Below are 13,445 nucleotides of genomic sequence, written 5' to 3'. Positions count from 1 at the left end.
TAAAATAGCTATTTTTGTCTCACCAGCCACTGCATGGTCTTTGTCCCTTCACATTTAATGGCTACAGTGTTCCTCTCTTCCGCCTGCTCCGCTGATCCTCTGACAAACAGCCGCAAACAGGGATTCCAGAGTAATGTCCAATCTTTACCAGCAAACTGTCCATCCTGCTGACCCTGTGGAAACAAGGAACATATTGAATATATCACAGAACAAATTAAGGGTGTGAGGCTTAATGCAGCTGAGGAAGTGATCATCATGCCATATGTCTGGGAGCCTTGAGCGATGCTTAGGACTCCAGCTTAGAGAGTTTCTCATACTGAACAGGGTGCATTTCAAAAGAAAAAGGAATTGGACAGTTCAGCACTCACCATTTTTTAAGTTCGACAAAAGAATGAATCCTTTCCAGTCTGACTGCTCCCGTGGACATGAGGCTCAAGGGACCAGACTAGGGGCTTGGATTCTTAGATGCCTGTGTGTCCTCTTGACTTATCACTGCGTGTGTGCCTGTGCAGTCACTTCAGTCATGATCGACTCTTTTCGACCCCATGGACTGTAGGCCGCCACACTCCCTGTCCATGGGATTCTCCAGGCAAGAATACTGGAGTGGGATGCCATGCCCTCCTCCAGGGGATCTTCCCAACCCAGGGATAGAACCTGCATCTCTTATGTCTCCTGCATTGCATGATGGATCACTGGCGCCACCTGAGAAGCCCTGACTCACCATTACTCTTCCTGTATCTTGCCACAGAAGTCATGCCTAAGAGATGTACTGATTAAAATGGTCGTCTGAGGACCTGGGGTCACACACAGCCTGCGTTCAAATCCCGGCCTCATCCTTTGCTGGCGCTGGAAGCGTAGATACGTTCCTCTACCTCTCAGGCCCTCAGTTTTCTTTTTGGTAAAATGAGAGTCATGGTAGTAGGTGTAGGGCACACAGAACCGTGTCCCGCATGTAACCCAGGCTTACTGCCATGGCTGTAATTCGTTAACTATCCTTGATCCAGATGTTTGGTGAGTTTAGACTGGTAAACTCTGTAATGAGACAGAGAGTGAGCATATGGGCCTTGTGGACCACAGTGATCGTTATTGCAGTTATCCAGCTCTGATGTGGTAGGTGGGGCAGAGGGCAGCTGCAGAGAATCGGTAAAGAATTGGCATGTGCATGTTCTAATAAAACTTTATTTACAAAGCAGGCAGAACATGGAATTTGTCCTGTAGGGTATTGCTTGAGCCCCAGAGTGCCTTTGGCTGAATCAAGTCATTCTCTAAGCTGCTACAACTTCCACACCGGCTTCCATGCCAGAGCCCGTGACTTTGTCAGACCTGCTACAGCAGAATTGCCAGAGACGTTTAAAAACAAATGCTGGACTGCACGCTCTGCTCTTCTGGTTGATGCTGAGGCTCCAGCCATTGGTGTTTTACACAGGCTCTCCAGATGGTTCTACTGCACAGCCAGGGTGAGGTCCACTGACGATAAATTTTATTGGAGCACTTGTTAGTAAGAGAAAGCAGATTTCCAGACCTCTGCCTGCAAATTCTGATTTGATTCTGGATTGAAGCCCAGGAATCTGTGTTTTTAACAAGTACTCCAAGAGATTCTCATCTTTAGGTGACTTTAGGAAACTCACCCTCCCTTTTCTTTTCTTCCATTAAGTAATGCTTGATCTTCAGCTTCTTCTCAGAACCTAGACCAGGAGATGCGATGCAGGGCAGCCTGTTGTTCTAATGGGCCGTGGCCACATTTCTGGGGTGAATGTGAATGTGAAGTCACTCAGTCGTGTCTGACTCTTTACAACCTTATGGACTGTAGCCTACCAGGCTCCTCTGTCCATGGGATTTTCCAGGCAATAGTACTGGAGTGGATTGCCATTTCCTTCTCCAAGGGATCTTCCCAACCCAGGGATCAAACGCAGGTCTCCCGCATTGTAGACAGGCGCTTTACCGTCTGAGCCACCAGGGAAGTCCATTTCTGGGGTAGTCACTGACAAAGGAGTTACTTCTGGGTCAAAATCCTTTTTCCCAGTCAGTACATCAGTGAGGCAGGTGCTGCCAAGAGCCGTGTCAACCCTACTGATTTCTCCACTATTGACTTCACTAAAGAAGCTAGGAAAGCTGCTCACTTTCCTACCTGACCCTACAGCATGAGCTGGTCATGGACGGCTCTGGCCATTGAGATCTGAGCATTTGTCCTGGCAAGAGGTACATGTACCCTTTCAGAGCCTCTTGCCCTTCTTCCTGCACTAACTGTGGAGCACATCTGTTACCAGGAGGCAGAAAGCCAACATGCTAATGGAGGTAGAAAGAAGATCAGGAGAACAGAGTTCCTTGTTGGTTCCTTTAAACCACACTCCTTTTCTGGCTTGCTGGTTTAGTGATACACTCAAATACTTTTACTGCTCAACCACTCAGCAGTTCTGTTACATGCAAGCAAAAGAATTCCTAACTACGGTATGTAAGCTACACTTCTCTCTGTAACAGAGGAGGTGATGGTTCAGAGACACTAATGCCCTAATAGAGTGATATAAGCCTTATGAATGAGCCAGCCAGCCAGAAAGGCCCTTTTCTGACAAGTTTTAAAAGCACACGCTGTTCTATCCACTAGTCAGAGATAGGACTCCTTCCACTAATCATGGGCAGAAGTTTTAAAAGAAAATGTAATTGTCAACTCATGTAGCAGCTACTTTATGAAAATAGTTTTTAAATGCTTTTACAAATGGTAACCTTGATGTGTTCCAAAATCATGGAGTCAGTAGACCGCACTGAACCAGTGAGACTGGGTGGGAAGAGATGGCTCTTCCAAGACCTCATAGCTCTCGGTTCTGGGCCTTTTTCTTTTGTTGTGTCACCCATACGTATTTACTCAATATAACACGACTGTCTTACTCCTGATAATTTTTGAAACATCCTGATAATGCTTTAACCACTAATATTTATTAGGCCTTTCATATAAACTCCCCAAACCTCCATTTAGTTTTTACCCTTGTAATTCAACATACCCACATTCATCTGTTCTTATTTTCTGAGCTCCTAATTTTTCTGGATCTTCTTTTAGTTTGACTTACAAAGACCATTCCTATTGTTACCGGATGATTACTACTTCCTATCCAGTAACTATGGCTCTTCTTTAATGAAGTAGCTGGTACAGTGGGACATGCGAAATCAGACCCAGTTTAAAAACTTTCCACCTTTGCGGACTTGAGTGTATTACCTAATTGTCTCTGTCTCCTGGTTTCCTCTTGTGTGAAGTATGGATAACAATTCCCTGGCTCTCAGGGTTACTGAAAGGGTTAAGTTACTGCATGAAGGAATGCCAACACAGATCCTTTAACCTGGTGAGTAGTTGTTGAACATCCCCTTCCCCTTGGAAAGCCACAGCTTGGATGTCTCCCCCTGCACAGCTCAGCCTCTGAATGTAAGGGCCTGGGAGCTGTTTCCTTTTGCATTTTATGTCCATCATCTCAGCTTGCTTTAAACATTTCTCCCTGTGTCTGGGCTGTCTTCACAACTGCGGAGCAGTAGAAAGACACAAGATAGGAATAAAGAATTAGTTTTATTTTGATATGCTATGGAAATGGACTGAAAACCACCTAGTTACATGGACATCCCAGTGCCTCTCTCTGAACTTCACCCTAAGTGGGAAAGAAAAATGAATTAGCATCCATTGACATTTGGAAGGGAGGAGGGAGACAGGAGTGCGGGAAGGATGGTTTAGTCTTTAAGAATTGTAAATTGTGGCCTTATGGTGAATCTTCCATTGGAAATAGATTCTCAAGTCCATGACAAATGCCTCTACTGACATATGAGTACTGTCAGAAGTAACCTAGAACATCAAAACCCATACGGAGGACTGTCCACGTGGTAGCTACAGTCCCATGCAGTAACACATGTATGTGGATGTATGACCCAGACAGTAATACTGAACAGCACACATGCCCATCACAGTTTTATCAGAAAGTGTGACTATGGACAAGTAACTTCTCCGGGTCATTTCGGTTTCCTGCTTAAGTGGGTGGTGTGCACAGCATGAGAACTACGTGGGGGAGAGGCCGACTGAAGACCCTCATATCAGGGCCCCTTTCATGCTGCTGCTGGAGCGCAAGCTCAGACAGGGAGGAGGCAATCGCCATCTGGTATTTCAGTGGATCGTCTCCATGTCCCACTTGCCCCACATCCACAGACCATGCAGTTTTACTGCATATGAATGAATGCGTGTACCGTGCGACATGTCTCTCTCCTTCCAGTGAAGAAAGCCTCCGTTTGTGTAGGTCACTCCTTGCCTATGACTCTGTCATACACCTCAAAAGATAAGGTCAAAACCATTGCTGCACTATGGAAAATGGTACAGAGGTTTCTTAACAGACTGAAGATAGAGTTGCCATATGACCCAGCAATCCCTGGGTATATATCTGGAAAAGACAAAAGCTCTAATTTGAAAAAATGTATACACCCAAAAGCACTGTTTATAGTATCCAAGACATAGAAGTAACTTAAATGTCCATCAACAGGTGACTGGATAAAGAAGATGTAGCATAGAGAATCGGAGAAGGCAATGGCACCCCACTCCAGTGCTCTTGCCTGGAAAATCCCATGGGCGGAGGAGCCTGGTGGGCTGCAGTCCATGGGGTCGCTAGGAGTCGGACACAACTGAGCGACTTCACTTTCACTTTTCACTTTCATGCATTGGAGAAGGAAATGGCAACCCACTCCAGTGTTCTTGCCTGGAGAATCCCAGGGATGGGGGAGCCTGGTGGGCTGCCGTCTATGGGGTCGCACAGAGTCGGACATGACTGAAGCGACTTAGCGGCAGCAGCATATATATATAGACAGATAGATAAATAGATAATGGAATATTACTCAGCCATAAAAAGACTGCAGTATTGTTATTTGAAGCAACATGGATGGACCTAGACCTTATCACTTTAAGTGAAGTAAAACAGAGCAAGACAAATATCATATGATGTCACTTACATGTGCTATCTAAACAAATGATACAAAAGAACTTAGTTATGAAACAGAAACAGATTCACAGACATAGAAAACAGATATAGTACCAAAGGGGAAGGTGGGCAGGATAAATTAGGAGTTTGGGATTAATAGATACACACTAATAAATGGAGAAGAATTTTTTTAAGAATTTTTTTATTTCAAATATAAATATATATCTGAATCACATTGCTGTACACCTGAAACTAACACAGCATTATAAATCAACTATACTGCAATTTTAAAAATATAGAGAGATACACAAAATTGTCTGTATTTTTTACATTGAAGTATAGTTGACAGGGGGAGAAGGGGATGACAGAGGATGAGATGGTTGGATGAGACAGAGGATGAGATGGTTGGATAGTATCACCAGCTCAATGGTCATGAGTTTGAGCAAAATCTGCAAGATCGTGAAGGACAGGAAAGCCTGGTGCACTGCAGCCCATGGGGTTGCAAAGAGTTGGATATAACTTAGCAACTGAACAACAACAGCAAGATACATTAAGAAGAATGCTTTTTTTTAAGTGAATGAAATTTTAATAACATTACCTATATTCATGAACATCAGAACAGATTCTTTGCCAAGAATCTTAAACTTTAAACCTGAAAAATCTAATGCATGGCACAATAAAACAGGGGCTGATTCAACCAACAGACAGAAGAACGTGTCTGGAGCAGATTTCTGGAAGCAAAGGACCCCCCTCCCTGGGGAGAACAGCCCTTGTTTGCAGCACTGCGTTCCAGTGGAGCCCTGGGGGAGGGCTCCATTCGCCCTGTGCTTTGGGCATGGAAACAGTGGGAATGGCCAGTTCTTCTGTTTTTCTTGCCTTATGTAGGGAGGGGCTTATATGCAAACTCCTAGGCACTCAGAAAGGCAGATGCACAGAAGTCATGCCTATCGTGAACAGTGGTAAATCCCAGACAAGTAAGAAGTCCCTTCTTGCCCCTCTGAAGAAATCCAGCCCAGTTTTGTTATGTCTGCACAGAGCACAGTCATTTGAGAGAATGGTCACAGGTTAAACATGAGTGTACCAAGTGTGCATTCAAAATGATCTTTCAAAACAGAGCTCCATAAGACAGGAGAGAACTTCTCTGACTTTCAAGAAAGCAGAACAGTATGTTGCAGAGATAATCAGCAGTGCTTAAAGAGCCAAGCCTTCCAGTCACAACAGAGGCAGTACCCCCGTGGTGGCTCTGAGAAAGATATCCCGAGAACTGTTGACGTGGGCGTCGGATTGTGTGAATTTAACATCCACTACCCCAGAGGAATTTATTTTTTTTTTGTAAAGTCCAGTAAATGGTATGTTTTGGGTAGGTGACTGATCTATACAAGATCTTTGCATTTACAGAGAGTGGGTGATTGGCTCAGAAGCTCGGTGAATATATTCAGATCTCTTTTGACTAGATGGGCCTGGAAAGACCATTTTGTGTTTTCTCTTTTATGGCGATACAGCTGGTCACATCACCGAGTTCGCCCCACTGCTTCCAATTTGGCAGACAGCAAATGCAGGTGCCACTGCTCTGAAGCACTCATGGGGTTGGCCAGGGGAGGATGGATGGAGCCCCCTGGAAGTGTTTAAAGTTACAGCTTCAGGGAGCATTTTTGTCCTGCACAGTTATTTTGTTCTGACCAGTTTTCTTTACATTTTCCTAAGGAAATGACAAGAATAGCTTTGGAAGTTTCTCTCCTACCTTTTATTTATTTTTTTTTATTTTCAACTTTACAATATTGTATTGGTTTTGCCATATATCAACATGAATCTGCCGCAGGTATACACATGATCCTCATCCTGAACCTTTAATCATTCACAGAGGAGAAAACCCCCTTCTGCCAGAGAGAGAATGGAAATGGTTTCATGTCACCAAAAAGAAATCTCCCAACATCTTGGAACACTTTTCCTTTAAGAGCCTCGTTTCTTTTTGTGCAGCTGCTCTCATCTCTTTGATACATAAGGGTACACTAAGTTGAATCTATAAACAGAACACGCTAATTAAGAGTAATTGCTTCGGAGATTGGTCCGGACGATTCAGCATTATATGCATGTTCTTCTCAGATATCCATTAACAGCTAATAAGATACTACAGATGTGCCAGTCTGTTTCCTGTTTCCGTCTATTGTACCTTTATTTCCATATATGGACCAATCGGATGGGCGGAACAATAAGTGGATGTCCTTTTGCTCCCTGAGCCTGTCTCAAAGGAATGTTTGTTATTAGATTGCTTTTTCTGTTTAGTTTCACATCAGTATGTTAATAGAGAGAACATAACAGTGAGAAAGTTTTCTGTTGCTTCCCTTTTCTTCACTTCTGCAACCTAACTGGTTTAGTGTTGCCTTAAATCGCTTTGTATAGATTTTTCAGAAGACGTAACGCGAATATGCCTGAGCCCCACGAGCAGAGGGAAAGTGACATTCTTCCTCCCTCTCTCTTGAAAAGAAGTTTCCATCTAAATGTTTTTAAGTACTTAGAAATTCAGCACGAATATCATGTTGCTATATTTGACTGATTTACACTTGAGGCTTGGTAAAAAGCCTATGAATTATTCATTCCCAAGTGATTCTATAAGCCAGAACACCAGAAATCACATTCCCCACTGAATTTTATAAAGTGAAATAGTTTAAATACTCTCTAGATGTGTGGATATCTATAGAGTTGGTTTTCCCTCTGATTTTAAACCACCGTGCTTTCAACTCACATGGTTTTTTACTTTAGGATAATTCAGTTAAAGATCTCACCCTTCTCTGCACTAAACCTGATTAACATATTTATGTGCGAAAGACTTTTTACTTTAGGATAATTTAGTTAAAGATCTTACCCTTTTCTGCACTAGACCCAGTCCAAACTGTTATGCTATGAAGCAGGTTAGAAATTGGTACCTTTTGTTCCTCTTATGTCCAGAGATGTTTTACTCTGTTGCGAAGATAAAAGAACAGAGGGGAAAATAATTATTGGCTTTCTCTTTAAATGGAAGTAAAAGTGAGAAGAAGTAAACTATAGTTTATTAGAACTAACTACTACACCTAGGGAAGGAAACAAATATGCTGTTTCCTGAAACTCTACATGTATTTTTCATTTGGTACCTGTGTGTATAATATATAATATGTGTGCTCACAGATACACTTGCACACACAGTAATACCAACGCGTCTAGTACATTATAACTAGTTGTAATATTCAAAGGCTCTACATAGTTCTTATATTATGGAGTCCACAGATTTGTGTCTTAGCAGCTAACTTTTTATGAGAGTACATTAAAAATCATTTAAAATGTTACTTAGGGCAGTAACACTTTGACCTATGTGCTCATAAGAATTCATAAACCGAACAAGGTCAGATAGGTTCACTAGCTTGATGGCACTTCCCAAGTATATCTTAAAGCCTTTTTAAATACATGGGCAAACCATCTGAGGCAAAAGGAGAATTGACGTTCCCCAGGGGAAAAGCACAGAAGGGTTTTTAATCTATGAATGGGTGCCATCATTCCTGCTTTCAGGGAATTCTCCATTCCTGCACTCATAATCCAGACCATCCAAATGACAGACATGGGGGGTCACGTATGGGAGTATTCAGTAGAGGAGAGGTATCCTGAGTTACCCTTCGCCAGGAAGTGTGCTCAGCAATTCTGCACACACAGAGGCACAGAGAGGGGCTTGCTTTGTGCACCTCGTTCCCAGGCTCTTAACGAGGCGTTTCCAAATCAGGTTTGTCCTCGAAATACCACGAACACCAGGACTAACATAAACACACTACTATATGTAAAATAGATAATCAACAAAGATCTATTTTATAGCACAGGGAGCTATGCTCAATATTTTGTAATAACCTGTAAAGGAAAAGAATCTGAAAAAGAATATGCGTACACACACACACTTATATATGTATAGCTATAACCGAATCACTTCATTGTACACCTGAAACCAACCAAACACTGAAAATCAACTGTACGCCAATAAAGAAAAAGATATCAGTTCAAAAAAGAAATATCCCAGTCTGTCCTCCAAAATGTGGCTCTAAATTTCAGTCCCTACTAAGAGCACACAGAGATGAGTTCTTCACTGAGTATAAAGTAACCTGAATTCAAATCCATTTGTACAACTTCTGCTTTCACCAAAGGACTGGTCAGTTAAGTGTCACTCAGTTATGTCCGACTCTTTGCTCATGAACCCCATGAATCGCAGCACGCCAGGCCTCCCTGTCCATCACCAACTCCCAGAGTTCACCCAAACTCACGTCTATCAAGTCCGTGATGCCATCCAGCCATCTCATCTTCTGTTGTCCCCTTTTCCTCCTGCCCCCAATCCCTCCCAGCATCAGGGTCTTTTCCAATGAGTCAACTCTTCTCACGAGGTGGCCAAAATATTGGAGTTTCAGCTTCAGCATCATTCCTTCCAATGAACACTCAGGACTGATCTCCTTCAGAATGGACTGGTTGGATCTCCTTGCAGTCCAAGGGACTTGCAAGAGTCTTCTCCAACACCACAGTTCAAAAGCATCAATTCTTCGGTACTCAGCTTTCTTCATAGTCCAACTCACATCCATACATGACCACTGGAAAAACCATAGCCTTGACTAGCCGGACCTTTGTTGGCAAAGTAATGTCTCTATTTTCAATATGCTATCTAGGTTGGTCATAACTTTCCTTCCCAGGAGTAAGCGTCTTTTAATTTCATGGTTGCAATCACCATCTGCAGTGATTTTGGAGCCCCCAAAAATAAAGTCTGTCACTGTTTCCACTGTTTCCCCATCTATATCCCATGAAGTGATGGGACCAGATGCCATGATCTTCGTTTTCTGAATGTTGAGCTTTAAGCCAACTTTCTCACTCTCCTCTTTCACTTTCATCAAGAGGCTTTTGAGTTCCTCTTCACTTTCTGCCATAAGGGTGGTGTCATCTGCATATCTGAGGTTACTGATATTTCTCCCGGCAATTTTGATTCCAGCTTGTGCTTCTTCCAGTCCAGCGTTTCTCATGATGTACTCTGCATATAAGTGAAATAAGCAGGGTGACAATATACAGCCCTGACGTACTCCTTTTCCTATTTGGAACCAGTCTATTGTTCCATGCATAGTTCTAACTGGTCAGAAGGTGACAGTTCAATACGGTTAAGGTTGAAAAGTCATGCCTTTAATTTCTCTGGGCATCAGGCTGATATAAAACAGTAATGAGAATACATATATGGCTGTAATTAAACAATGTGAATATCTTCTATTAAATAACTTGCTTTGATAAGTGTACTTGTTAAGAACCTTTGGTGAGCATGTGTTAAGTACCAGCTACGGCCTGACCACCCAGACCTGAGCACTGCAGAGAGAGCAGAGCACCTGTGGGAAGCATCCCTCTCCCCAGGGAGCTGGGTCCCATGGAGGAATCAGCATACTCCAAGTTTCTTTGTTTATTCAGAATATTTTTGTTGGGTTCTGAAATGCAAAGATCTGTTAGCGGTTGGAGGGAAGAAATAGTTTTGAGGGAAATCAAAATATGTACTTATGTTAAATTGGAAATGACCCTTAGAAGAAGCAAAATGTGAAGTCTCGGTTACTTACTAATATCATCTTTCTCCTGGTGATTCGCCGTGGAGGATTTGCCCAAAAGGAAAGCCCTGCTTATAGCTGTTGGTTGAACTGTTTTGAGGAGGCAGCTCTATTCATGAAAGGGATGAAAAATAATTCAAAACTGGAGTTATTTTAGGAAGGGGAAGTCATGATTTGGCCTTGATGACTCCTGGCTGTTTGTATCCTTTGTCTGAATTACGGATAATTGGTGACTCAGTGTTGAAATGGGGCAAGAAGGGTGCTCCCCTCAGGCACACAGTCTAAGGGGGCACCGGAAAACTCAGCAACCAAACTGATACTTTTAATGCAGAATTTATCTTTAAAAAAAATCAAAATTAATGCAAAAACTCGGCAATGGAAAAAAACATACCAAAAATCGAATAGGACCAGCTCAGCATTGTCACGCATTGTTCACTTTGACCTTTCTCATGCCCACCTTGCTCTAAACCGCCACGGCACTCTGCTCATCACCAGGCAGGTTCCATCGTGCGTTCTGGTTACTTGCATCTGTGTCACATCGACCGCATGGATCACGTCTGGGGCGTTAGGCACAAGTCTGTGTCTGCCTTGAGACCCCTTATCTTTCCCAGTATTGTACGCTGTCCATCGCAGTTACTCGCTAAGGTCTTACAATCAGAGAGCTCAGCAAATCAGAGCTCAGAACCTGCGATGTTCAGTGAGCCTTCCCAGGACTGTGTCTGTAAAGGGCTAAGAGAATGTAGAGAAGCCACACTACAGGAAAGCCTTTTGCATTGGCCGGTTTATCTTTGTATACCTTTCCCTTTGATTACATTCGTTCTAAATTACTCTGTTCTATGCTCATACTGATTTTTAAGGGGCCAGCCATGTTGGGGTGCACAATTAGAGATACCTTATTTTACTCCATTTTCTATGGCATTTGACTTGTTTAAACATCTCACGAACATCTCACCTGGTATGTGCTACTTTGGATTAACTCACCCAAAGCTGCGTCCCTCCTCCTTGAAACCTGTTGCTCCTGCTCTGTCCCCATCTTGATGAAGGGCACCATCAGCCCCTTCGTTTCTGAAACCAGAATTCTAGAGTTGACCTTGATTCTTTACTGTCTTTAATGCCCTGTGTCCAAGCCAGGTCTTATTCTATCCGTTCTGCTGCATTAATAGCCTTTGGGTTTCCCATGGCCATGGACCATGTCTCAGGGTGACCATGGCCATCGTCTCTTGTCCAGTTGTCCAGCCTTCAGTCTTTGACACCAGTGTCAAAGACTGATGTCTCTCCCCTTCTTCAAACCTACTGAAGGCTCGCTGGCCATTTGCCTTGGGAGAAGCGTCCAGTCTCCATAGCGATGTGTCCAGGGCCTCCATCGAGTTCCCTCCTTTTCAGGCCCATCTGACCGGATGACACGATGCTCTGGCTGACACGCTGCAGTCCCCTATTCTGTGCAGGGCCTGCTCCAGCTCAGCTGTAGCCCTTCCCCCGCCAGCCCTGCGGTGCTTTGGGTGCCCTCCTCCGTGTTCCCATGACGTGAGGCACATGCCTCTGTTGGAGGACGACACAGACTCCAGTGGGCTGTGATAGTCCCCTCTAGGCTGTGATCCGCTTTGGGAATATGTGTGGCCTGAGTGTGCCTTTTCATATCCTAGCACCCCAGCGTAAAACCCATCACACAGCAATCATTCACGTGCGTGCATGCGTGCTGTCTCTCTAGTCGTGTCCACCTCTTGGCAATCCTGTGCCGTGTAACCTCCAGGCTTCTCTGTCCATGGGCTTCTCCAGGCAAGGATACTGGAGTGGGTTGCCTTGCCCTCTTCCAGGGGATCTTCCTGACCCAGGGATCAAACACGCATCTCTTAGGTCTTCTGCATTGGCAGGTGGGTTCTTACCACTAGCACCACCTAGGAAGCCCAGTCATTCATGAAATTGCCCAAGTCTTCCAGTCACTTGTTAAATTATATCGTTCTTGCATTCACTACCCTTCTACCCATTCTAACTGCCATCTTCTAGTTTAGATTTTTATCACTGGATTCTTTCTACAAAATACATTTTATATCCTATCTATACTATCTCTACTCTCCGCATCTCTATCTGCTGAATTCCTTCTTGTGTCTTTCAGTGTTCACCTTCCACAGTCTCCACTCCATCGAATCTTCTCGGCTTTCCTACACGTGGGGCAGCCCCTCCCTCCTTTGACGGGCTTCTTCCCTTCCACTCCCACCGCCCCCACGCATGCACTTGATTTGCATCATATTGATATAATTCACTTAGCAGTCACCATTCCCTTGTCAGGTTGTGGGCAGGGATGGTCCCTCCCTCCCTCTGTTCCCCAACAGGCCCAGCTCAGTGCTTTGGTCATAGAAGGGGCTCAGAATTGAATTGGAACTGAACACAATTGAATAAACTCTCCATTTATGGAATAATTTGCTTTAGAGTTGCCAGAATTAAATGGCCGCTCCAGTGGCAATATTACTCTAACTCACTAACATCATTTGACCCGCCAAGGAGCTAGTTAATTAAGTAGGTGGATTAAAAATATAATCTGCTAGAGGAAGACTGTTTTGGCAAGAACCCATACACTTTTTTTTTCTTGGAAAACATAAGCATATTTCGGCTATAATTTTCTCTCGCTTTCCACCCCAAATAGCAGGAGGGCTCTCCGCACAGGACCGTTGATGTCTGGCTGAAGGATCCCAGGCCATACACCTGTGTGCCAGATGTGCTCTGCAGGCTGTGTGCTAGCCCAGTCCATCTGCAAGGAATGCCCCATGCTGGCTCCTTTCTATAGGAAAGAGGGCCTGGGTCCCCAGCCTTTTTACATGCCGGTTCCCTGGTGCTTGCCTGTTTTCCTTAACTTAAAACCCCCTTCATTGAATTTCAATGTCTTGGGTGACCTTTGCCAACCCAGGAGGCCTTAGTGAATTTGCTTATCCAT

The 13,445-nt window shown here is 43.9% G+C and overlaps 1 protein-coding gene across 1 annotated transcript in view; it reads left to right on the top strand.

Annotated features, from left to right (window-relative positions):
* The window catches only part of RARB (retinoic acid receptor beta), a 595,561-nt gene that overhangs the window by 111,212 nt on the left and 470,904 nt on the right, over positions 1-13,445 (top strand). The gene's annotated exons all lie outside the window — the stretch shown is intronic.

The sequence above is a fragment of the Bos taurus genome, chromosome 27 (genome assembly GCF_002263795.3).
Source record: "Bos taurus isolate L1 Dominette 01449 registration number 42190680 breed Hereford chromosome 27, ARS-UCD2.0, whole genome shotgun sequence".
Classification (NCBI taxonomy): domain Eukaryota; kingdom Metazoa; phylum Chordata; class Mammalia; order Artiodactyla; family Bovidae; genus Bos; species Bos taurus.
The sequence above is the reverse complement of the archived record's forward strand: the minus strand, read 5'-3'. Positions and strand labels throughout refer to the sequence as shown.